Genomic DNA, 24,075 nt, shown 5'->3' on the forward strand with positions numbered 1-24,075 from the left:
CCGCTGCTTGTCCACCAGGTTTCTCTTACGCACAGCAACCCAGGTCATGTGGGCGGGGAGGGGGGGTTGCAGTGATTTTTAGGAAGTCACTAGCTTGCACCAGGCGTCCTACTGGGAAGATCCAGCTCTCTGAGTGCATGTTCTGGAAGTTGGGCAATAGGGGCAGTACAGGATTCCTTTTGGTGTACCGACCTCCCCGCTGCACCAAGGATTCCCTGTCCGAGCTGCTTCAGGTCGTGGCAGATTTTCTCCTGGAGACACCTAGTTTGGTTGTCCTAGGGGATTTTAACATCCATGCCGACACGACCTTACAAGGGGCTGCTCGGGACTTCGTGGAAAGCATGGCCTCCATGGGGCTGTCCCTGAATAAGTTTGGCCCAACTCATAGTCATGGACATGCCTTAGACCTGGTGTTCACCTCTAGTGACGTGGGTGATCTGACACTAAGTAAAAGTGAAACAAAAGAAGTGCCATGGTCAGATCACTTCCTGGTGCAACTGGACTTCTCCGCGACCCTTCCCCTCTACAGGGAGGTGGGACCAATTCGGATGGTCCGCCCCCGCCACTTAATGGATCCAAATGGTTTCCAGAGAGTGGTAGGGGATGCTTTAGCCCATGTTGATGGCCTTTCAGCTGATTCCCTGGTGGCCCGCTGGAATGCGGAGTTAACCAGGGCTATCGACTGTCTGGCTCCGAAGCGCCCTCTCCGATTGCATGGAGCCCGAACAGCCCCGTGGTTTTCTTTGGAGCTGAGGGCGATGAAACAATCGTTGAGACGGTTAGAGCGTCGGTGGCAGAAAACTCACTCCGAATCTGACCGGACACAGGTTAGAGCTCAACGTCGAGCCTACCAAGTGGCGATAGCGACGGCGAAGAAGACTTTCTTCACCGCCTCTATTGCATCTGCAGAAAATAGTAGCAGGAGACTCTTTCAGGTGGTTCGCAATTTAACGGAACCACCTTTACCACCGGGGCCTTGTAAAGACCCCAAGATCTCCTGCAACGATTTTGCAAAGTTTTTTGCAGATAAAATCACTCATATTCGGAAGGAGCTAGACACCACCGTGGGAGCAGGGCCGGGGCGGGAGAGTGCTAGAGCTCTGTCTGGTCAAGTTGCATGGAATCAATTTCAATCCGTTACCCCCGAGGATGTGGACAGGCTGCTTGGACGCGTGAAACCAACCACCTGTCTCCTTGATCCTTGCCCATCCTGGCTAATAAAAGCAAGCCGGGAAGGGCTGGGCGATGGGCTCTGCGGGGTGGTGAATGCTTCCCTCTGTGAGGAAACATTCCCAGATCCGCTGAAAGAGGCGGTCATTAAACCGCTTCTTAAAAAACCATCTTTAGACCCGGCCAGTATGGCCAACTATCGCCCAGTCTCAAATCTTCCATTCTTGGGCAAGGTGATTGAGCGCGTGGTTGCTGAACAACTCCAGGCACGCCTGGAGGATGCGGACCATTTGGATCCCTTCCAATCGGGATTCAGGCCTCACCATGGGACTGAAACTGCCTTGGTCGCGCTGGTTGATGATCTCCGGCGAGCTAGGGGCAAAGGTGAGAGTTGTTTCCTGGTTCTGCTGGATCTCTCAGCGGCCTTTGATACAATCGACCATAACATCCTTCTGGACCGTCTAGAGGGGCTGGGAGCTGGGGACACTGTTATACAGTGGTTTCGCTCCTTCCTCCTGGGCCGTGTTCAGAAAGTGGTGGTGGGGGATGAGTGTTCAGACCCATGGGCCCTCACTTGTGGGGTGCCTCAGGGTTCCGTCCTCTCCCCCATGCTTTTTAACATCTATATGAAGCCGCTGGGAGAGATCATCAGGGGGTTTGGACTGGGTGTCCATCAATATGCAGATGATACCCAGCTCTACCTCTCTTTCAAATCAGAACCAGTGAAGGCGGTGAAGGTCCTGTGTGAGTGCCTGGAGGCGGTTGGAGGATGGATGGCGGCTAATGGATTGAAGTTGAATCCTGACAAGACAGAAGTACTGTTTTTGGGGGACAGGAGGTGGGCTGGTGTGGAGGACTCCCTGGTCCTGAATAGGGTAACTGTGCCCCTGAAGGACTAGGTGCGCAGCCTGGGAGTCATTTTGGACTCACAGCTGTCCATGGAGGCACAGGTCAATTCTGTATCCAGGGCAGCTGTCTACCAACTCCACCTGGTACGCAGGCTGAGACCCTACCTGCCTGCGGACTGTCTCGCCAGAGTGGTGCATGCTCTGGTTATCTCCCGCTTGGACTACTGCAATGCGCTCTACGTGGGGCTACCTTTGAAGGTGACTCGGAAACTACAACTAATCCAGAATGCGGCAGCTAGACTGGTGACTGGGTGCGGCCGCCGAGACCACATAACACCGGTCTTGAAAGACCTACATTGGCTCCCAGTACGTTTCCGAGCACAATTCAAAGTGTTGGTGTTGACCTTTAAAGCCCTAAACGGCCTCGGCCCAGTATACCTGAAGGAGCGTCTCCACCCCCATCGTTCTGCCCGGACACTGAGGTCCAGCTCCGAGGGCCTCCTGGTGGTTCCCTCATTGCGAGAAGCAAAACTACAGGGAACCAGGCAGAGGGCCTTCTTGGTAGTGGCGCCCGCCCTGTGGAACGCCCTCCCATCACATGTCAAAGCGATAAATAACTACCTGACATTTAGAAGACATCTTAAGGCAGCCCTGTTCAGGGAAGTTTTTAATGTGTGATATTTTAGTGTATTTTTGGTTTCTATGGAAGCCGCCCAGAGTGGCTGGGGAAACCCAGCCAGATGGGCGGTATACAAATAATAAATTATTATTATTATTATTATTATTATTATTATTTTAGAAAAGAGTCGGTGTCTGCATTGACGTTTCTCAAGCAGCTGTACCAGACGAAGTTGCAGCCTGGTGCTGATTTGGCAGCACACTTGAGATGTTTGGAGGCTATACGCGGCGAATTAATTAGAAGGGACACGGAGATACCTGATATTCAGTATGTTTTTATCATTCTTTGTTCCCTTAATGAGGACTTTGATGGTATAGCTAGTTAGATATCTGTCGTTCCACCAGCACAATTAACTGTGAAAGGGGTAACGGCAAGATTAATGGGCGAGTCGGATAGAAGGAAGGCTTGTGCCATAAGCTCTCCTATTTCCAGAAGTAATGAGGGACGCCATATGCAAACTTGTGGTGATACAGCTGCATTTAAAGCTGCCAAGCGTTGTTGGTTCTGCAATAAGCAAGGACATTTTGCAAAGGACTGCAGATCCAAAAGAAAGCAAAGTACTCCCAAGTCAGTTTCTGTTCGTCAATCACGGTCGTCAGCCCAGCAGCCGACATCGTATCGTAAAGACAGAAACGAGCCGCGAGCTTTTCATGCTCGGACAACAGATCGTAAAAGAATTAAAGGTGCCAAGTGGAATTCTTTTATTGTGGACTCAGGTGCATCCCAGCACATTTGCAACGATCGAAGCTTGTTTATTTCTTTCGAAGAGGAAATTGGTAATGTACATTTAGCCAATTCACAAGTCCTGCAGTTGCTTGGCAGGGGTACGGTTAAACTTGACTCTTTAAGCATTACGATAGCAAACTGCATTTACTGCCCGTCAGTGGACAATTTATTGTTAGTAAGGTGATTTGCTCGTCAAGGCATAACTCTGTGTTTCTTAAAGTCAATGTGTGAGTTTTTCGATGGGACCAAATGTCTATTGTATGCCCAGGACTCTGATGGTTTATATAGACTGTATTTTCACACCTACTCCCAATTGTCTATAAATTGCAGAGCAGCACAGTCAAGCCAGGGGTTGAGGAATGTCAGGCCACATTCCGGGTGTGTCCATGAGGCACACCGTCTTCTAGGACATCTGAATTTTGCTGATGTAATTAAGACAAAGAATATTGTTAATGGCCTCAACGTAAAACCATGTAAATTCTTTATGCAATGTCTATCCTGTTGCAAGAATAAGATTAAGGTTGCACGCAACGGTAGGTGCTCAGATAGGAAAGTAACTGAGCCATTTGAACGTGTACATTGTGACTTAGTTGGGCCACTCCCACCATCATTAGGAGGTTCTAAGTGCTCACTCTGATAGACCAGTAGATGAACATTTTAATACTGTGTATGCCAATAAGGCGGGTTTTGAGCCAAAAAGCTACAATGATGTTCAGAATTTACCTAAGCACCAAGCTGTAAATTGGTATAAAGCTATGAACTCTGAGATATCTTCTTTAAAAGAGCATAACACTTGGTTTCTTGTACCAGAAACCCCAGATATGAGACTTATTGATTCAAAATGGGTTTATAGAGTTAAAATGAATGACAAAAATAATGTTGTAAGGTACAAGTCTAGATTAGTTGCTAGGGGTTTTTCAACAAATTCCAGGCGAAGATTATGATTTGTGTTATTCACCAAGTGTAAAATACGAAACAGTTAAGCTTTTGTTAAAAGATGCATCACAATGTGGACATTCTGTTTATCACCTAGATATAAAAACTACATATTTGTTTGCAGATTTAAAAGAACAAATTTTTATGCGTGTTCCTGAAGGCGTAGACGCCGCTGAAGGTTTGGTATGCAAATTAAATAAATCCCTTTATGGTCTGCACCAAAGTGGAAGGAATTGGCACCAAACTTTAGCAAAAGAATTGCTGGATATTGGTTTTTCACAAGGAAAGGCAGACAATTGTGTGTTTATAAAGGAAAGAGCAAACTCTGTGACAAAAATGTGTGTATGTTGATGACGTGTTAATTTCTACAAAAACTAAACAGGAATATAAACAGGTAGTATCACAGTTACAGAAGAAATTTGATGTGGTAGAATTAGGCATAGCTAAAAATTACTTATCCATGCAAATTGAGAAAGGCAAAAATGGATCTTTTCTGATTCATCAAATTGCAAAAATTGATGATCTTGTTGAAATGCTATGTTTAGAAAATGTAAATGGGAAGGAAACGCCTATGGTGTATGGTTTCACCTTTACAGGTGAAGATAAGCCATTTCCTAACAAAACTTCGTATCGTTCTGCTATAGGCAAGCTAAATTTCATTCAAAGAATCTCAAGACCAGATATAACTTATGCCTTTCATTTTCTGGCAAAATTTGTGGAAAAGCCCACTACACAATGTTTCTCTGCTCTTAAGAGAGTGGTAATGTACCTTAAACATACCAAACATTATAGGTTGCAGTTAACGTCAAGTATTGACAAAGGTTTTGAAATTTTCTGTGATGCATCTCATGCAGTGGAACAAAATAATTGCAAGGGTGTGTCTGGCATGGTGTTTTGTTATAACGGTTGTCCATTTGAATGGAAGTCCCAGACACAAACCATTATTTGTCTCTCCACAACAAAGAGTGAATTATGTGCATGCGTTCAGGCCACACGTGATGTGGAATGGTATCTGCAAGTATTTGCAGACCTACAGATGCAAGTAACGCTACCAGTAAAAGTTTACCTTGATTCCCAGAGTGGACTCGCTATCCTATGTTCAGAAACCAATACGCAATGCACTAGAGTCTTAAGATAACGTTTACAGTTTGTAAAGAAACTAATTGCTGACGAAATGATTGTATTTCAGTATGTCCCAGGTGACAATCAAATTCCAGACATTTTTACTAAAGCACTTCCAAAGGTTACACATGAAATACATGTACAAAGTATGCTTTGTTTTTGTTCCACAATAATGAACTGCAGGGGAAATGTTGAATGTTTACTGTAAAATGTGAAGGTTCATTATTGTTTCCCAAGTTGTGTATGTCTTTCAGGGCCAGGGCAAATAACGAGACCCAATCTTACAGCTGTGAAACATAGCAGGTGCTGCTAGGTTGTGTTAATTAAGCTGTGTCAGCATTTGGGCATAGTATATAAGGAGCAGCACCTAGTTCCCTCATCACCCTGGGGGAATGGGTTGGTGGTTGGGTCTGGTTTGTTGTTGATGTATTTAGTGTATAAGGAGTTTTTGTTTTTGTTATTAAAACCTTGTTTAAGTTATTTTTGAGTCCCTTTTTAATGCATGGTCTCCCCAGCAAGCGCTCTGCAGCGCTACTAAACTGCAAATAGCCAACAGGAGGACCCCCCTGAAGGCCACTTTCTAGTCCAGCTTCCTGATCAGAAGTCTGGAGCCTAGAGCATTCCCAGCATATGGTTGGTCTGGCCTCCTGTGCATAATCATCTAACCCAGGAGATCTGTATGAGGTAGGAATTGGGTCTTTAGTGTAGGGGGGCTGCTTTATGGAATCCTCTGCTGCAATGTAAGGGCAGTCACCCTGTCTGTTTCCTTCTCTGCTCCTGTTGAAGACCTTCCTCTTCCAACTAGCCTTTCAAGAGAATATATTATTTATTTATTTCACCCTTCATTCAAATATCATAGTGCGGTTTGCAACATAAAAACACAAATATCTAGCATAATAACAAATCCCAGTTGGTGCAGCAATAAAACTGCTGGCACATTTTCAAAGCTAAGCAGAGTCGAGTTTCAAGTTTCAAATTGGATGAGGGGACTGACTGGGCTGAGATTGCAGGGAGTTGGACCAGATGACCCTCTGGGTCCCTTCCACTTCCTCAGTTCTACAATTCGATGGTATTATAAAACAAAACAAAATCCCTTATAAGAAAAGCCCTGCTGGTTTATGCCAATGGTCCATCCTGTTCTCACGGTGGCCAACCAGATGCCTGTAGGAAACCGATAAGCAGCATTTAAGGACACGAGCACTCCCTTCCTGTGGTCTCCATCTGCAGATATTTGTAGTGTTATTCTCTGACCTACCATTTACAATCTGCATTTGTGTTGGTACTCCTTTTAACTGTTTTAATATATGACATTGTTCTTTAAATGTTTTCATTGTTTTTATTGTGTTGTTCTCTGTTCTTTTGCCTCTCTCTTTCTCTCCCTGTTGAAATTTGGTTTCTGGTTTTTCCTTTTCCAAAAAGGTGCTTACTCATACCTGAGCACGAGACTCTCTTCAACGCCGTCACCAATAACTGGGAGATTATTGACCAGCAGCTGAAACGGCTGAAGAATTTGGTGGGCAGCCTGCAGGAGCTCCGCTTGTACAATCAGATGCCGTGGTGGAGCCTATCCACTACCACCTCTTCTAGCAGCAGCATACAAAGGTGGGCATTGCTCAAGAAACCCCTCATCAGCTTTGCTTTCCCCCTCTGCAGTGCATTGGTTCGTCTGAGTGCTGGGTCCAAAGCTTTGCCAAAGAAGGAGCATTGTGTCCAACCTAATTTTTGCTCAGCGTAGACACTGAAAAGAATGAAGATAACTAAGTTAGGTCCATTGATTTCAAGAGGTCTACTATTTGAGTTGAACACCATCCATTGAAATTAATGGATTTATGTTGGTCATGTCTGTTAATTTCAATGGGTCTAATCTTAGATGTAAGCCACATTTTCCTTCCTTGTGTTTGGGTCTACAGTGGTACCTCAGGTTAAGAACTTAATTTGTTCTGGAGGTCCTTTCTTAACCTGAAACTGTTCTTAACCTGAAGCACCACTTTAGCTAATGGGGCCTCCCGCTGCCGCTGCGCCGCCACCGCACAATTTCTGTTCTCATCCTGAAGCAAAGTTCTTAACCCGAGGTACTATTTCTGGGTTAGCGGAGTCTGTAACCTGAAGCGTCTGTAACCCAAGGTACCACTGTAGATGGAGTGGAAAGCTTGTGTGTGTGTATATACATACTTTTTTTAAAGAGCGTGTATCTAGTGCTTAAGGCCCCAAAGGGTGCTGGTGAATAATAGAGAACTTGGCAGTGAGACAAACTAAGTAGGCTTTTGAGATTTCAGGGATTGTGGACTGAAAAGGATACCTGTGTTGATCCGTGTTCCACCCCCACACTCCTCCACCCCCTCACCAGCCCCATCCAGCTCTCTGTGTCTGTTCAATTTGAATGACGGTGACTTTTAGTCCGTGGATTCTGCTAGAAACCGTATCCCACCATCCTTTATACTGAGCACAGTCACACGTCTTTACATGTCTAGAAGGTGCTTCCATTTTCCCAGGGGGCTTTGAGGTGTTCAGATTTCACCACTACCTTCCCCATCCCCAAGTACCACATTCTGTACTATGGGAGTTCCCTCCCCACAAAGAATAACATATCAGGGCGGCTTTTATGATGTGTAAGGGACTCAAGTTAGCGGGAAGGAGGTGGAAAAGTCCATTCCATGAGCAGATTCCACTCACGGAACTTGGAATCCAACCTCTTCTAACTGATAATGCAGGTGGATCTTCTTGTCCTGCTGGCCAGTTCAGTGTTCCTCAAAGGAATATGCCTGTAAACACTAGTTTCCTGTGAGTTGCTTGCTTTTCTCTCTCCAGATGTACTTAAATGTCTAAATAGAATAGTGTAGTGGTTAAGAGCTGTGAGCTAAAAAAAGGCCCCTCTCTACTCAATATTTACAGTAGCTGAGTTCACTGGAAGCCAGCCTACATAAAGAGTTCTCATAAAACAGGTGGTGGGGGACCTTTGGCCCTCCAAATGTGGTTGAACTACAGCTACCATCCACCCCTGGCCAATAGCCCAGGGGTGGGTGGTGGGAGTCATTGTTCAGAACATCTTGAGGATCAAAGATTCGCTACTGGGTTTTTTTTAAAATATATATATATAAAACAGTAAATGCCTGCAAATCCAGCTCTATTTATGGGAAAACTGAAGTGGTTGTTTCAGGCTTTGGATGCTTGGACTTGGGGGCAGCCATAGTAGCTGTTGATATTTCCACCCCCTCCCATTGTAAGAATCTCCTGATGTTTTCAGAAAGAAGGGGGCAAAAACTGCTCTTCGCTTCTTCCCTCCTGCCTGCCTCTGTGGAGAGTCTCTGTGTTATTTATGTAGAGATTAGATGGCTGAGCGAGAGCTGTAACACTCATGCAAGCCAGTAGCTCTTTAGTTTTTAGTTTGTAGCAGCTATTAGAAAATAAAGAAGTTATGGTTCACAGCTTTGTTCCATGTTGTTCATACTCTGCTGACTTTGGTACTCACAACTCACAGTTGTGGGTCCAGTGCACTTAGACCTGCTTTCCAGGAGTGGAAGGTCTCTGGAAGTGCTCCAGTTTGCCTAGCCCAGTCGGGGCAGAACCAGTTGTTGAGCCCAGTCACTGGCATCGGCTCAAAGGCGTACTGACAGCAGCAGCCCCCATTTCCCTCTGTTGAAGGACTGAGCTCAGTGTGTGCATGCCATGTGGCCTGTCCGGGATCCCCTAATCTAGAGGTTTTCAACCTTTTTGAGCCCACAGCTCCCTTGACCAACTACATTCTTTCTGCAGCACCCCTGTGGGGCTCAGGAGCCCAGTTATGTCACCCCTTGCCTGAAGGGCTAGCATCCTCTCACCCTTTCCCAAACACCCTCCCTTGTGGAGTGTTCCCTCAGCCTCCTTTCCTCTCCCCTCTCCTTGCGAGTCCTCCAGGCAGCTGCCACCACCGCCCCTAGTCTCTCAACTCCACCCCCCCCATCCCAAAGAGAGTTGCCTCCTCACGCTGCCGTGCAGTAGCCTGGGAAGAGGATTCCCCCAGCCTTAGCAGCCCAACTGAGACTGGCCAAAGGTGAACATGAGGCCAGCCCCTTATTCACCTTGGGAGGCAACAGTAGTCACTGCCGGGCATGCATGGTGGAAAGGCTCCCCTTCGGCACTGGACACTCAGCTTCCAGGCAAGCCTTGCACACAGCAAGCACAAGAAAGGCCAGTGCAATGCCTGCCTGCTCAGCCTCCCACTTGTCTCTCCATTCCCAACAGCAAGGGCTGTCGGACTGGCTGGCTGGGCTCTCTCGCCCACTTGTTTGCTTACTCTGAGGCCGCTTCAGCTCCTGGCAACCCCTGGGCCAGCTGGAAAAGGCCTTGGAAGGGAGCAGGCCCTGCAGTCCTCACTACAGCCAATGGTCCAAGGCCTCACTGCCACAGGAGTCCTTTGTAGCTGAGAGTGTGAGGGCCTGGGCCCCACACCTTAGGCCAGTTGGAAAAGGCCTTGGAAGGGAGCAGGCCCTGCAGTCCTCACCACAGCTGATGGTCCAAGTCCTCACTGTCACACATAAGGCAAGCATCTCCAAATGTACATGCTTTAATCTCTCTTTAATTGCTAATGTTATTTCTTTTAAAAGGTTTTAAATTTTCTTTTGGGTTTTGTATTGCTAATTTTACTATTTCTTTTAAACTGGTTCAAGGTTTTATTTATTACAATCAGGCAGTGTGTGTGTGTATAGGGTTAATCAAACCAGGTAATTTTATTTCTTTTTGCTTTACTTTTTGTAAGCCACTTAGAGGTTCCATTTACAATTAAGTGCTATATTGTTGTTAAATAAAATACGGACATATTTTTCCTCTTCTAAGTGTCAGTAAGCATATAGGTAAGATGCATTGGCAACTTAGTGTCTTCCCCTGCACCTCATCATAGTATTACATTTTTTGCTTCAGTTTCTTTTCCATCATCTGAGGAAGAGCTTTGATAAACGTTGCTGTAGATGCCCCTGGTTTGTATATGAACTAAAATTGTACTGCAGTGTATGAAAATTGAGCTAAAATTGGTATTCAGCCAAGCTGCATTCCAAGTAGAGACATTGAAATTTAACGAAATCAGCCATGTCCATTAATTTAGATAGGTATACTCTAAGTAGGACTAATGTTGGGTTCATCCCCATAAATATTTTAGTTTTGCCTTTAGCTAATTTTAAGTTGCTGAGACCACATTTCTGCCATGGCTCATTTCTGCACCAAGAATCCAACATTAGTTGTGCTTTTTGAGTTCTTCAGAAACAGTAAATAGGGTCTGATTGATGCCTGGCCTCTTTTTTTTCCCGCTTTTCCCTCCCTGCTGCTTTTCTAACTCTCATCAACTCAGCCTTGACAGTGAACTAGAGAGCCTAAGTGACGCCTTGACAAAAGCTACTCTTCAGCCTTCCACCAGAACTTCAAAATCACCAGGTAGTGACTACATTGGTCTATTGTCCTGTCCTTGTGTAGTGCTAATGTGTGTGGGTTTGTTTTCTGTGTAACAATCACACTTTAGGGGATCATTGCAGAGATAATCACCGGTCTTGATTACTGTATAATAACACTGGGCAACAATTTTTTACTTTTTGAATGTTGTCTAGATTTCTACAACTGATTTAGGGTATTTTTGCACTGCTGAATCAGGAAATGGCATCCGTTTCTCTCCATCAGGTCAGGTTTACTGTAAACTGAATGGTGGGCATTTCTTGGAACTCCTGGAATGCTCAGCGGCAGGGAGGTCTCTCTTCAGAGTGCAACAGTAGTCATCCATCATGACTGCGTCCCAGCGACCCTGATACCTGGTCTCCATCTCTTTCATGTCCTGATGGAATCTCTCCCCCTGCTCGTCACTCATTGAACCCAGGTTCTCAGGAAACCAGTCCATATGTGAAAAGAGGTAGTGCATCTTGACGCTCATGTTGCAGCCCAGGTTTCTGAAAGCAGTCAGCATGTTGTTGGCAACTTCTGCGTAGTTTCTGGCCTTATTGTTGCCCAGAAAGTTCTTCACTACCTGAACAAATGCCTTCCATGCTTCCAGTTCCACTTTGTTCATTGAGTTTCCGAACTCTGAATCTCTGATGAGCTGACGGATCTGAGGACCGTCAAAGATGCCAGCTTTCAACTTCTCCATGGTCAATCCTGGAAAAGCCTGGCACAAGTAAGTGAAGCAGTCACCATCCTTGTCCAGAGCCTTGGTGAACTGCTTGATTAAGCCGAGCTTGATGTGCAGCGGTGGGAAAAGTATTCTGTCTCTGTCCACCAGAGGGTCATTGATGACGTTCCTTTCTTTGCAAGGCACCAATTCCTCCTGCAACGGCCAGTCCTCCTTCGTGTAATGCTGAGCACGGTCCCTACTATCCCACATGCACAGAAAACATGGGTACTTGGTGAAGCCAGACTGTTGTCCCAACAAAAAGTTCACCATCTTCAGGTCAACACAAATAAACCACTTATGCTGATCATAACCAATTTTCTCCAGCACATACTTCACCACTTCATAGTTCTCCTTCAGTGTACTTGAGTGAGCCAGGGGTATAGAGGCAAACTGGTTGCCGTTGTGTAGCAGAACACATTTCAGTGATCGCTTGCTGCTGTCAATGAACAGTCTCCAATCTTTGGGTTCGTACTGTGGCACTCCAAGCTTGAGCCGAAGCTGCGCAATATCTGCACAGTACACCAAGTCCTTCTCTTCCGAGAAAAAACGGAGGTACTCTTGATGCCTGTTGCGGAAGAAGCTGATGTGAGCACTGTCAGAGAGGAGGTTTTTTTCCTTCAATTTGGATGCCAACAGTTCGGCAGAGTCCTTTGACAAGCTGAGGTCGCGAACTAGATCATTCAACTCCTTTTGGGAAAATGGATATGGAGCATCATCTTCAAGAACCACTTCTTCTTCTTCATATCCTTCAACACTGGAGGCATCTTCGTCACTAATGTCAGGAAGTTCTCCGAAGATAGGCGAAGATTTCATCACAATGAGCTACAGGACGACGTGCTGATTGAAGATCAGGATACTCCATGGGGCGGCTGCCCCATTAACTTAGTTTTGATCCCCCAACTTTATGCTTTGCCGCACCAATTTATGGAAGATTTTGAGGTTTTATGACTTCAAACTGATCCCTTTTCGACATAATCACCCAGAACTATCGGACCTGAATACTACTTGTCATTAAAATAATCATTTCCAATCAAAACAATTATTCGACATGACATTTTACCCCCACCAACTTCTTCTAAAATGCTCCACACAAGCGTACATGTGAACAAAAACGTAAAAACGTAAAAAAACGACATGTGGCCATAGCCCAAAAACTTGACCTGATTGAGCAAAACCAATGTGATTTTTGGATTCAGCGCATTAGATTCGTCCTAAATCAACTGAAAAAATGCAGACAACAAATTTGTTGTTGACCAGTGTAATTTATCAAGGTTTTGTACATAACAGTAAACCACACTATGACTTACGACGGGTGTGGGGAACCTTATGGCCCTCCAGATGTTGCTGAACTACAACTCCCATCAGTCCCAACCAGCATGCTGGATCCTAGAGAGGAGCTCACACCTGTTCCACTCCTCCCCTTTTAGCTCAGCATAGTGTGGCACCTTGGCTACGGATTGTGGTAAAGGAAGAGCCTCCCGAATCGCAATCCTGGGCTCAGAATGCAAGCTGAGCCAGCCCTTGGCTTAGCTGCTCTACCAAACTGACCTGAAAAGACTGGCAAAGCAACTGTGATCTGCTCTGCAGGAGCCAGCACATTCATGCTAAACCATGCTTTGTCTTAGTGTTAACATGTGAACCCAACCGCTGTATGAAATAATTTTTTTTTGTCTAGCTTGAGTCGCTTTTTCGAGCCTCAATCCTGCTTTTTTCCTGCATAGTGAAGCTATAAAACAAGTTAGAATATAGTCACAGCAATAAAAATATAGATGGAGCAGCTACAGTATTGTCCATAAAACAACTGCTTTTGTGTGCAGAGTGTGAAGTAAAAAAACAAAAACAAAACCCTAACTTCACAAGGTTTCAGAAATCCACCATGAAGATTCTACCAGCATCTTTAAGACTAGGCTGCGTGACTGATGAGGACTCTTTTTTCTTCTGGTTTGATGGTGGTGTAATAAAGCAAAGGAGGAAATGAACAAAACATTGTATGCAGCTAAATTCTACTTGGAGGTGGACCCAAGTTAGTCATGTTCATTAATTTCCATGAATCTACTCTGAGTAGGTCTAACATTACATACAACCCTCCCCCCAAGAATAATTCTTCATCCGTATTTTATTTTTTATGATTAACTGTTACAAATACTTCATAAGAAGAGCGCTACAAGGCTAGCATGCGTAACTTGTTTCACTTTGCAACCATTCTTTTATATCAAATATTATAATTTTATTTAATCCTAAAATAGAGAATTGCCTATGGCCACCTTTTCAGTGGGTGTTATGGACTACAAAAGCATGCTGGTGCTGGTGGGACTTGCAGTCCAAAACCTACAGAGGGTGCCAGGTTGAGGGAAGCTGTTCTCAGTGAAGGAGGGAGTCCATGGTGGTTGCTACTGGTTTCAAATCCATGGGCTGGCTTTCAGGTTAATTTAATAAAGTGTTCCCAGTATATCTGGGAAACTCAGTTCAACAAGCTGTTCTATGTGTAACTAGCAAGTTGGTATCTCCTAACATTTAATTTACCCCTGCTCAGAGTAAATGTATTGAAATTGTAGGGCATGACTTACTTCGGTCCATTACTTTTAAATGGATCTGCTCTAGAACTCAGTTGTCTAGAAACCTTTGTTAACAGAGAAATCCGAGGGCTCCCTTGGACAAAAGACAAGGATACCAACCAGGAATATCGGAGCAAAACAGCAGCCAGTAGGCTTGGTCTTTATTGAAACTGTTGCGACAGGACACCCACTCACAGCAAGACGAAGTAAGATGGAAGCCCCAGACAAAAGAAGACCCCAACTTTTATTAGCTCCTAATCCTCCATGCTACACCCCTAAGACTACATCATGACTACATCATTGATACATCACAAAAAGGAGGGGTTGAGGGAGGGGTTGAGGTGGTAACCTGAGTGTCCTGACACCTGTCCTGTTCCTCCTCTTTCCCCCCTTAAGTGTATATTTCAGAGGACAAAGAGGAGTTCACAGTTTCCTGCCCCCAGAGGGAAAGGTTGGACATCATCCTTTGTTTTAGTCCGTACTGAATCCACTTCCATGCGCTGGTTTGTTTTTTTAATAATTTTTATTGAATGATTTTATGTTACAAAAAACAATACAGCCATACTACCACTAAATATAATTAAGAAATAAAAAATACATGCATCGATATTTAGTTATTTGTTATTTACCGTCTTATTTCCTCCCAAACATTGTATACAACAACACACATATGTGCAGACACCCACACCCGCACACAAAATGATGATAATGAAAGTAAATATTTTTCCACTTTTATCTTCCAAAATCTTTTCTTCAACTTTGACTTCCTGTCAAGTCCCTTTGCATATGTTTTATCTTACATTTGAATGTACACAAAACAAACCTTTCTGTATAATGTTTCTAATACATTCTGAAAACATAATAAATCCTTAATTGTTATCCACCTCCTTTTAGTTCCTTTATCACTCGAATGCTAGCATGGAGTCAAAACTATTATTATATTTTTGAACATATCTTCTATAACCATCCCATTTTTCTGCAAATTTTTGCTTTGAGTTTCCTCTTAGTTTACTAGTCAATTGAGCCGTCTCCACCAATTCCTGTAATTTGATTTTCCAATCTGTTATTTTTGGAGCCTCGTGATCTTTCCATCCCTTGGCCACATGTATACGAGCCGCTGCGGTTGCATACAAGAATAACTCTCTTAGATTTTTTGGGATCTCTTTATAATACTTAATAGAAATGTCTCCGGTTTTTTAGTAAAAGTTACCCCCATCATCTTTTTTAGTTCATCGTATATTTTCCCCCAATTTTTAAAAATCTTTTCACATGTCCACCACATGTGGATCATGTCACCGTTATTTCCTCCACATCTCCAACAAGCATTCGCCAAGTTTTTATACATTCTTGATAATCTGGAAGGAGTGAGGTACCACCTATGAGCCATTTTCATCATGTTCTCTCTTATATTATAGCTGGCTGTAAATTTCAGATTTACCTTCCATAAGTTTTCCCAATCTTTTAGTATAATTGGACGGCCCACATTTTGGGCCCACTTTATCATTGAAGCCTTAACCTCCTCATCCATTACTTCGTAGTCTAAAGGAAGTCTATACATTTTTGCGATTATTTTAGTTTTACGATTCAGTAATTCTCTTTCAAATCTTGAAGGCTCCTTTTCAAAGCCTATCTGCTTATTCTGTCTGAACATTTAATTAACCTGGAAGTAATCTAGCCAACTAGAAAAGTGATCTTTTATTTTCTCATACCTTATCAATATTAGTTGACCCTCCTCCTCCCTTAATATTGTGTTATACGTTATCCAGTTCTCTTTGATTTTTTTTTTTTTTTTTAACAGCGATTGCTTCTAATGGAGAGTTCCATCTTGGGGTTTTCTGTTCCAAATATCTTTTGTATTTTTCCCACACCTTATATATAGCATTTCTTATTATATGATTTGGAAAAACTCCGATGCACCTTTATTTTCCCATAATTAAGATAGCCATGCCATCCAAAACGGGTGTCATGACCTTCTAAATCTAAAATATCCCAATTTTTAAATAAACACCAATCTTTCAACCAGAGAAGACACGAGGCTTCGTAATATAGCTTCAAATCCGGTAACCCGTAGCCACCTCTTTCTACAGTATCTATTAATATCTTATGCTTTACTCTTGGTCTTTTACCATTCCACAAAAATTTAGAAATATCTTTTTGCCACTTGTCAATACTGCAGGTCTTCCTATAATTGGAATTGTTTGGAATAAAAAGAGTAGCTTCGGTAAGATTGTCATTTTAATTACCGAAATGATAAATTTAAGCTTGTCCATGTCTCCAACTGTCTTTTGATATCTTTCCAACAATTAATATAATTATCTTCATACAAGTTAATATTCTTTGGTGTTATCCATAATCCTAAATACTTGATTTTTGGGTAGATTTTAATTTGTATTATTTTTTCTAATTCTGCTTTTTCATCTGGCGACAATTTTTTAACTAATAGTTTTGTCTTGTTTAAATTCAGTTTGAGCCCCGCAACTTTACCGTAGCCATATATTATTTCCAATGCCTTTGTTAAACTCTGTTTTGGTTGCTCCATAGTTATAATTAGATTGTCAGCAAATGCCCTCATTTTGTAACTTCTATTACCCAGCATAATCCCTTTTATATCTTTTTCCTCCCTAATTTGTTTACATAAAACTTCCAATGTTAATATAAAAATTAAGGGGGATAGTGGGCAACCTTGTCTGACCCCTTTACTGATTTCACACTCCTGTGATAAATTTCCATTTATCATGATTTTAGCTTTTTGTTTTGAATATATTGCTTCAATCCCTTTTATATACTGCATACCAAAATCCATATGGTGTAAAAAACCTTTCATAAATTTCCAGGAGACCCTATCGAAAGCTTTTTCAGCGTCTATGGCCATTAAGACTGCCTTCTTTTCTATTCTTAAGTGTTGTTATAAATGTGCCTCTCGGGCAAAAAGCCAGCTTGGTCATTGTGTATAATCATCTGGAAGACCTTTTTTTATCTTTCGGCTAAAATATTTGCATATAGTTTATAATTGTTATTTAGGAGTGCGATAGGCCTATGGTTGTTAATAAGTGGATTGTCCATTCCCTGTTTTGGAATTAATGCAATAAGGCTGCCTTTCCATGAGTCCGGCATGGTTCCATCTTTTAAAATGTTGTTCATGATACTTCTTAATGGGTCAGTCAGTATGTCCTCAATTTTTTTATAATATATTGCCGGTAGGTCCACGCGCTGGTTCTTTGTCAGTGAAATGGCCCACTGTCTGGCACCATCAAGGTTGGGGGATTATGGCTGCCCTATGTCAAGCCTCCCTCCCCTTTGATAGTCCTTTTTCCAAGGTGGAAAACAAAAGTGGAACGGTACAGATCCGATGTACGGCTGAATTTCTATGAATTTATAACAGAAATACTACAGAAGTAAAAACACTTTCACTTAGGGAGGAAACACTTGGATACATTCTGACAAGATTAGCCACGGTCAATTAAACCCGGATACATTGTATTAGAGGCTGTCAAAGTCATTGAGAGAGGTAGATACCAGCCCTGCAGTACCTGCGTGGCTGCCACAAGGGGCGCTGTTCGGTTACATTCATTGGCTGGAGCACAGCAGTTCATTTGAATAGGGAACCGGCCGACTCATTGAATAATAGGGAGCGGGTTCTGTGGGGATAAATGTATGTTTTAAGCGCTTCCTTATCTATGGAAGGCCATGAAAATGAGGTTTGCTGGTGGGTGTGTGTGTGTGTGTGTGTGTGTGTGTACGTGTTGTGCTTGTACAAACTAAATGGTTCAGGGAAATTCCTGCAACACCACCTTGTCTTTTTTTTTTTTTTTTAATGGATGTAAGGATGTTCAAGTCCAGTATGTTTCCACAGCAACAGAATTCCTGGACTTGCAGCAGAGCGGCACAGCGAGTGCTTCATGCCCAGACTCTGCCAACTTCAGACATGGTTGATTGTCCTCCCATACCGTGATGAGCAAGCAACTCTCTCCGCAGATCTCTTGGACCAAACACACATAGAACTCTGATTCCCTACAAATCTCAGACAGTGCACTGAACTCAGCCTCAGTAGAGGAGAGCGCTATGAGACTTTGCTTTTGGGACTTCCACCCAACCAAAGAGTCCCCGAACTTCACCACCATACCGGAGACTGACTTCCTGTCCTCCACATTCGCCCAATCGCTGTCTGCCCAGCACGTCAATTTGACGTCCCCCTTGGCTGACAGCTTGAGACAGAAGTCTTTGGTATCTTGCAGGTAACGCAGTACCTGCTTGACACCATTCCAGGCCTGTACGCTTGGGTTTGTAGCTTCCCGGCTGAGCAGATTGGTAGCAAAAGCTATGTCAGGTCTGCTCCTCTGGGACAGATACAACAGACTACCCAGGGCCTACTGAAAGAGCTCAGCATTTTCGAACTCAGTGCGTTCTACTCGCTGACTGTCTTTCACGTAGCTTGTCTCCATGGGTGTCCTGACCTCTGCACATTCAGACATCCTGAACTTCTCAAGCAACTGCTCAATCTTGCCTTTCTGACTGAGCAAGAAACTTCCATCTTCAGCCCTGTCTATCTGCACACCTAGGTAGATCTTTACTGGACCAAGGTTCTTGAGCTGAAAACGTTTTCCAAGCTCTTTGGCAAATTTTTGCACCTGTTTATTTGCCTTTGAGACATATATGATGTCATTAACGAAGAATAAAACCATTTCCTGTGACTCTCCTGACCCTTTCAGGTACAGGCAGCTGTCAGCAAGACTCATCTTGAAACCTAGCTTCTCTAAGGCTTCATTCAGACACAAGTTCCAACTCCTGGCTGATTTTCTCAGCCCATAAATTGAATTGTACAGTTTCCACACAATGCCTTGCCCATTGCCCTCAAACCCTGGAGGAGGAAGCATGTACAGCTCCTTCTGGAGGTCTGAGTTCAAGTAGGCTACATCCACATCAAAGTGATGCACCAGCAAACCTCTTTGTGCAGCAATGGCTAAAAGCATGCACAGACTTTCACTTCGGGAAGTAGGAGCATACACCTCAGTGTAATGCAGCCCCTTCTGCTGCGTGAACCCTCTGGCTACTAACCTAGCCTTGTATTGTGGTTCTCCAGTTGCTGTGGGTTTAAGAAGATAACCCCACCTGCTGCTCACAGCCTGTTTGCCAGCTGGCAATGTTGTGAGGGAGAACACACCAAGAGACTCCATTGAGCTTATCTCCTTCTGCATTGCCTGTTGCCATTTACTGGCTTCTTCCTGAGGCAGTTTCTGAACATCCTCAAAATTTTCAGGTTCACACTGAGCCACCCCAACCCATACACTTGTGACCTCAAACCTGTCAGGTGGTTTACCTTTAGTGGCCTGGGTCGAACGTCTCAACGTGAGCTCAGGTACCCCCTCTGACCCACTAGGGCCAGCTAGACCGTCCTTGGCATCAGAGAGCTCCCCCTCTGATTTGCTGTGACTCTTGAACTTCTCAACTGGACCTGTGGGTGAGGACGGTGCACTTTTTGGCTCTGACTTGACAGCTCTAGGAGAGGCTCTTGGCTGCCCCTGCTCTGGACTCTGTTCCTCAGCAGCAGGAACAGTCTCCACCTCTTCCTCATCAGCTGAGTCAAGCAGACTCTCTAAAAGTACATCTGGGTTCCCATGTATGCGTGTCCACCCACTTTGCTCACAGAATTCAGCACTCCTGCTGACTAGAAGCCTGGACTGATTGCCTTCTGGATAGGCAAATCTCCACCCCTTGTTCCCTGGTTCATATCCACAGAAGATCATTTTCCTGGACCTTGGGTCCACACTTTCTGTGTTTGGCCTTTGGCACAAGAACCCAAGCCTCACAACCAAAAACACAGAAGAAATGCACCTTGGGCTTCTTGCTGTGCAGTAGAAAAGAGGGTGTGTCCCCTACAACACAACAATATGAGCGATTCTGAGAAAAAGAAGCACACTTCCAGGCTTTGGCCCGAAAGCGTTGGGGGAGCTCAGAATCAAAGAGCATAGCCGCAACAGCCTCTTGTAGCATTCTGTTCCGGCGTTCAGCAATGCCATTCTGTTGGGGACTGTGTGGTACTGTCAACCTGTGACGTATTCCCTTCTGGCAGAAGAAACTCTGCAGCACAGACCCGGTGAACTCTGAACCGCTATCGGACTGAAAGCTCTGGTCCTTTGAGGAGAATTCCAGTTCTACAGCAGAGATCCAGTCTTTCACCAATGCTGCAGCTTCACCTTTGTGTTTAATTATGAAGACCCAGCTATTCCGCGAAAAATCATCCACAATCGAAAGTATGTATTTGGCCCCACCCAGACTGGCTACTGCCATAGGGCCACACAAGTCTGCATGCACCAGCTCAAAAGGTCTGGTTGTCAACCTGTCAGACCTGGGGTAAGAGCATGTTTTCACCTTCGCTTGCTTACAAGCTCTGCAATCTAAAAAATTGTCACATGCCTTCATTTTGCACCCCTCAGTACACTCCAGGACCTTTTTGACGTATCCCCAGTTCACATGCGCCATTCGTCTGTGCCATAGATGCTGACAGCCATCATGTGTTGGAACACTGGCACACTGCACCTGTGCTGACTCAGTGGGACTGTTACCTGCAATAGGCGTTTCTACCACAAACAGCAGGTCTTTGCATTCAACGCTTAACAGTTGACACCCTCCCCTGGAAAAAGAACACACATTATTCTCAAAACAAATACTGAAACCATTGGCAACAAGAGCAGCAACGGATAAAAGACAGCTGGACATTTCTGGAACGACAAAAGCCTCAATCTCATGCTGTAAAAAAGAACAACAGAGTGAGCCAGACAAAGTCAAATCATGTCTGCTTCCATCTGCTAGTGTAACAGTTTGTCCACTTTTTACAGCCTTGCAGTTCTGCAGCAGACCACCAGAGGGCATGAGATGTTGAATGGTCACTGTAAAATGTGAAGGTTCATTATTGTTTCACAAGTTGTGTATGTCTTTAAGGGTCAGGGTCAAGGCAAATAACGAGACCCAGTCTTACAGCTGTGAAACATAGCAGGTGCTGCTAGGTTGTGTTAATTAAGCTGTGTCAGCATTTGGGCATAGTATATAAGGAGCAGCACCTAGCTCCCTCATCACCCTGGGGGATGGGTTGGTGGTTGGGTCATGTTTTGTTGTTGTTATCTTTAGTGTAAAATGACTTTTTGTTTTTGTTATTAAAAGCTTTTGTTAAAGTTATTTTTGAGTTCCTGGTTATGCACTGTCTCCCCAGCAAGCTCTCTGCAGCGCTACTATACTGCAAATAGTCAACATGAGGTTGTGAGTCGCTCCACTGTCAACCACCCAGCTCAGCACGTTGCCATGGGTGGAGCTGGTCTCTGTTGCCATGCTCGCTTCAAGGTTATACTGTGAAGACGTGTCTTTGCTATCAGTTCCCTTGGAACTTTCGCGAGCTTTCCCACGTCTCGCCGCTGAGCTTATCTGGTTGCTACGCAAGACGATCTTGGATTCCTGAGCCTCTACTGGGCAGTCTCTCACGAGATGGGAGGGGGATCCGCATCTGTAGCAATGTCTTGAAGCAAAAGCTTTCACAGATTCATCATTGCTTTTCCCTGCACCCCCACTCCTGGGGGCACAGCCAGTGCCTACTCACCCTCCAGCCTTCTGCCTTTTCTGTTCTGCATCACAAAGTCTCCCTGTGGTATAATCCAGACTAAGCTGCTCAGTCGGCATCGTTTCCAAGGTCAAAACTAAATTCTCATAGCTCCTGTCCAAAGAGCTCAACAGGATGTAGGCCTTAAGCTCATCAGGGAGAGGTACATTCAGCTGCCGCAGCTTAGTATACACAGCCAGCATCTGCATAATGTGGTCTCACACCGATTCCCCTGGAGCCAGCTGCATCTCAAAAAGAGCTTGTCACATGAATCTTGGCACCAGCCGTGGTTCTTTGGTGTACACGGACCAAAGCGTCCCACACCCCTTTGCAAGTCAGCAAACCATCAATGTGGGGCAACTGGGAGGCTACCAGGGCAAGGTATATGGGACATTGCTTTCTGGTCCTTCTTGACTGCAGCTGCAACTCTGGCAACCTCAGCAGCATTTGCCCCAGCAGCTGCTACTGGTGGCTCATTTTGGGTGCAATCCCAATGCTGTTTGCCCAAAAGCCAATACTTTACTCTTCGCGACCAGTCCTCTCAATTGCGCCCATTAAGTCTCTCAAAGGGGATGGTGAAAGTCTCATGAGCCTGGGCCTCTGCCATCTTCCCGGGGCTATAAGCTTACTCACGCTTTCTGCCAGCCAGTTGCAGAAGAGAGTCCACATGCTGTTGTTTCTCTAAACGACTTTATTTACATCAGAACAATAGAATAACAAACAGACCATCCGAGACGGCAGGCATGGTGTCTCTGCATCTCGGCAGAAAAGCGAAAGTAACTCACAAAGAACTCAGCTTCCCCGATGTAGGGAAAGCTCCTCCCCAGATGCAGGACACACACACAGCTGTTAGCCCTATAAGCCTCACAAAGGATTTGCAATTGAAACTGAATGCCTGCAGGATTATAAGGGTCCATACAGGCAATGCTTGATAAATAACCACCCTTCTTGCTTCTCTTCTAGCCAAACTGTCCCCTGTGAAGCAGGCCCAGCTGAGGAATTTGCTGTCTAAGAGGAAGGTGCCGCCCGTAAGGACAACTGTGCCAGGTATCCTCTAGGACTTGAAAATAACTTCATCACTTGGCAAAGTTGTGTTTCCAACTGTCTCCTCCCCCTGAGACACACACACACTAGCCTGCCTTTGCCATTAGGTGGAGCCAACTGCAAAGCATTGCAATATATTTCTCTCCTCTTCAAGGGGTCCTTCAGTTCAGGGTAGCCATGCCTTCCTGCTCTACTAGCTGTAAGGGGCTCTATCAGACCAATTCACTTTTCCCTCCCCCGCCAATACATTTTGTATATTTTTTAATTGACAACTTGACATTCTGTAGTTTCACTGACCATGCTTGGTCCTCATTGGCCTGCTTTTTGGAAGGGCTCCCCTTTGGGAGTTGTTGGGGTGGTGTTTTTGTCCTTCTCCAATCCTTGGGATTTGCTCGAGTATGCTGTTGCCTCCCTCTTGTTTCCAAGTGCTTGCTTCTATTTTAAAGTAATCTAAAGCTGCTTGCACACTATACATTTTAAACATGTACCCTCCCTCAAAGCAGCATGGGAACTATGGTTTACCCCTTGGAGCTAGGGGTAGCAACCTTAAGCTACAGGTCCCATGATTCATTGGGGGAAACTATGTGCTTTAAATGTATTGGCAGTGTATGCAGTCTAAGCCAATTTTAATCTTGGGGTTGCTGGGTCAGAGCAAAGGCACCTCAACATATCAGAGTGCCAATATCCCGTCTGTGCTGGTCCCAAGGGTTAACCATGCGGTGAGGTCTGAGTCCAGTCCGAGGTCGAGGGTGCGGTATGGAGGCTGTCCATCAAAGCTGAAGCGGGGTCCAAGGCAGGGAGTCGGGTGAGGTCAGGAACTCTGGCAGGAGAGCAGGACAGGGTACAGGCAGGAACAGGCTACCAACAATGTTGCTCCCACAACCTGGGACTGGGGCTGGCTGGCTTTTATCTGCCCCGAGGCATAGGGCAGCCCCGGTCCACAGGTGACTTGCCTCTCCTGGTCTGGAGGCCCTGCCCTGAGCCTCTGCAGCTCAGGAGAGGCTGGAGGGTTACCAGACCCAGAGGCAACCCCAGCTTCCCCTGACAAGGCTGAAAGTGGAGCACCTGCAGGCAATGGGTCCTCCATCACCTCAGGAGCCAGAGCAGACTCAGCTGGTGCCTGCACCTGACGATCTAGCACAGGTGAGGACCCTTCAGGCTCAAGCCCCAGCCCCGGCTCAGCTGGTTCTGGAGGCGGGGACTCCTGTGCAGGCTGGGATTCCTCAGGTTCAGCCTCCGAGTCCAAATCCCAGGCCATCACACCATTCCCCCTCCCAGGC

General features: G+C 45.0%; 1 protein-coding gene and 1 long non-coding RNA gene across 3 annotated transcripts in view; both read left to right on the forward strand.

The window, feature by feature from the left end:
* Positions 1-24,075, forward strand: part of LOC310668783 (spectrin alpha chain, non-erythrocytic 1-like) — a gene marked incomplete at its 3' end in the record, with an annotated part of 263,702 nt that overhangs the window by 211,656 nt on the left and 27,971 nt on the right. The window lies entirely within an intron of this gene.
* On the forward strand, positions 6,869-22,807 carry LOC310668878. Of its 2 annotated transcripts, none has more exons than XR_014506862.1 (3): positions 6,869-7,083; positions 10,802-10,884; positions 22,715-22,807. It is a non-coding gene; the product is annotated as an uncharacterized lncRNA (long non-coding RNA). The 2 variants fall into 2 exon arrangements; XR_014506863.1 differs by lacking the exon at positions 6,869-7,083 and adding an exon at positions 8,195-8,262.

This window comes from Podarcis tiliguerta, assembly GCF_965153285.1.
Source record: "Podarcis tiliguerta genome assembly, chromosome: W".
Taxonomy (NCBI): Eukaryota; Metazoa; Chordata; class Lepidosauria; order Squamata; family Lacertidae; genus Podarcis; species Podarcis tiliguerta.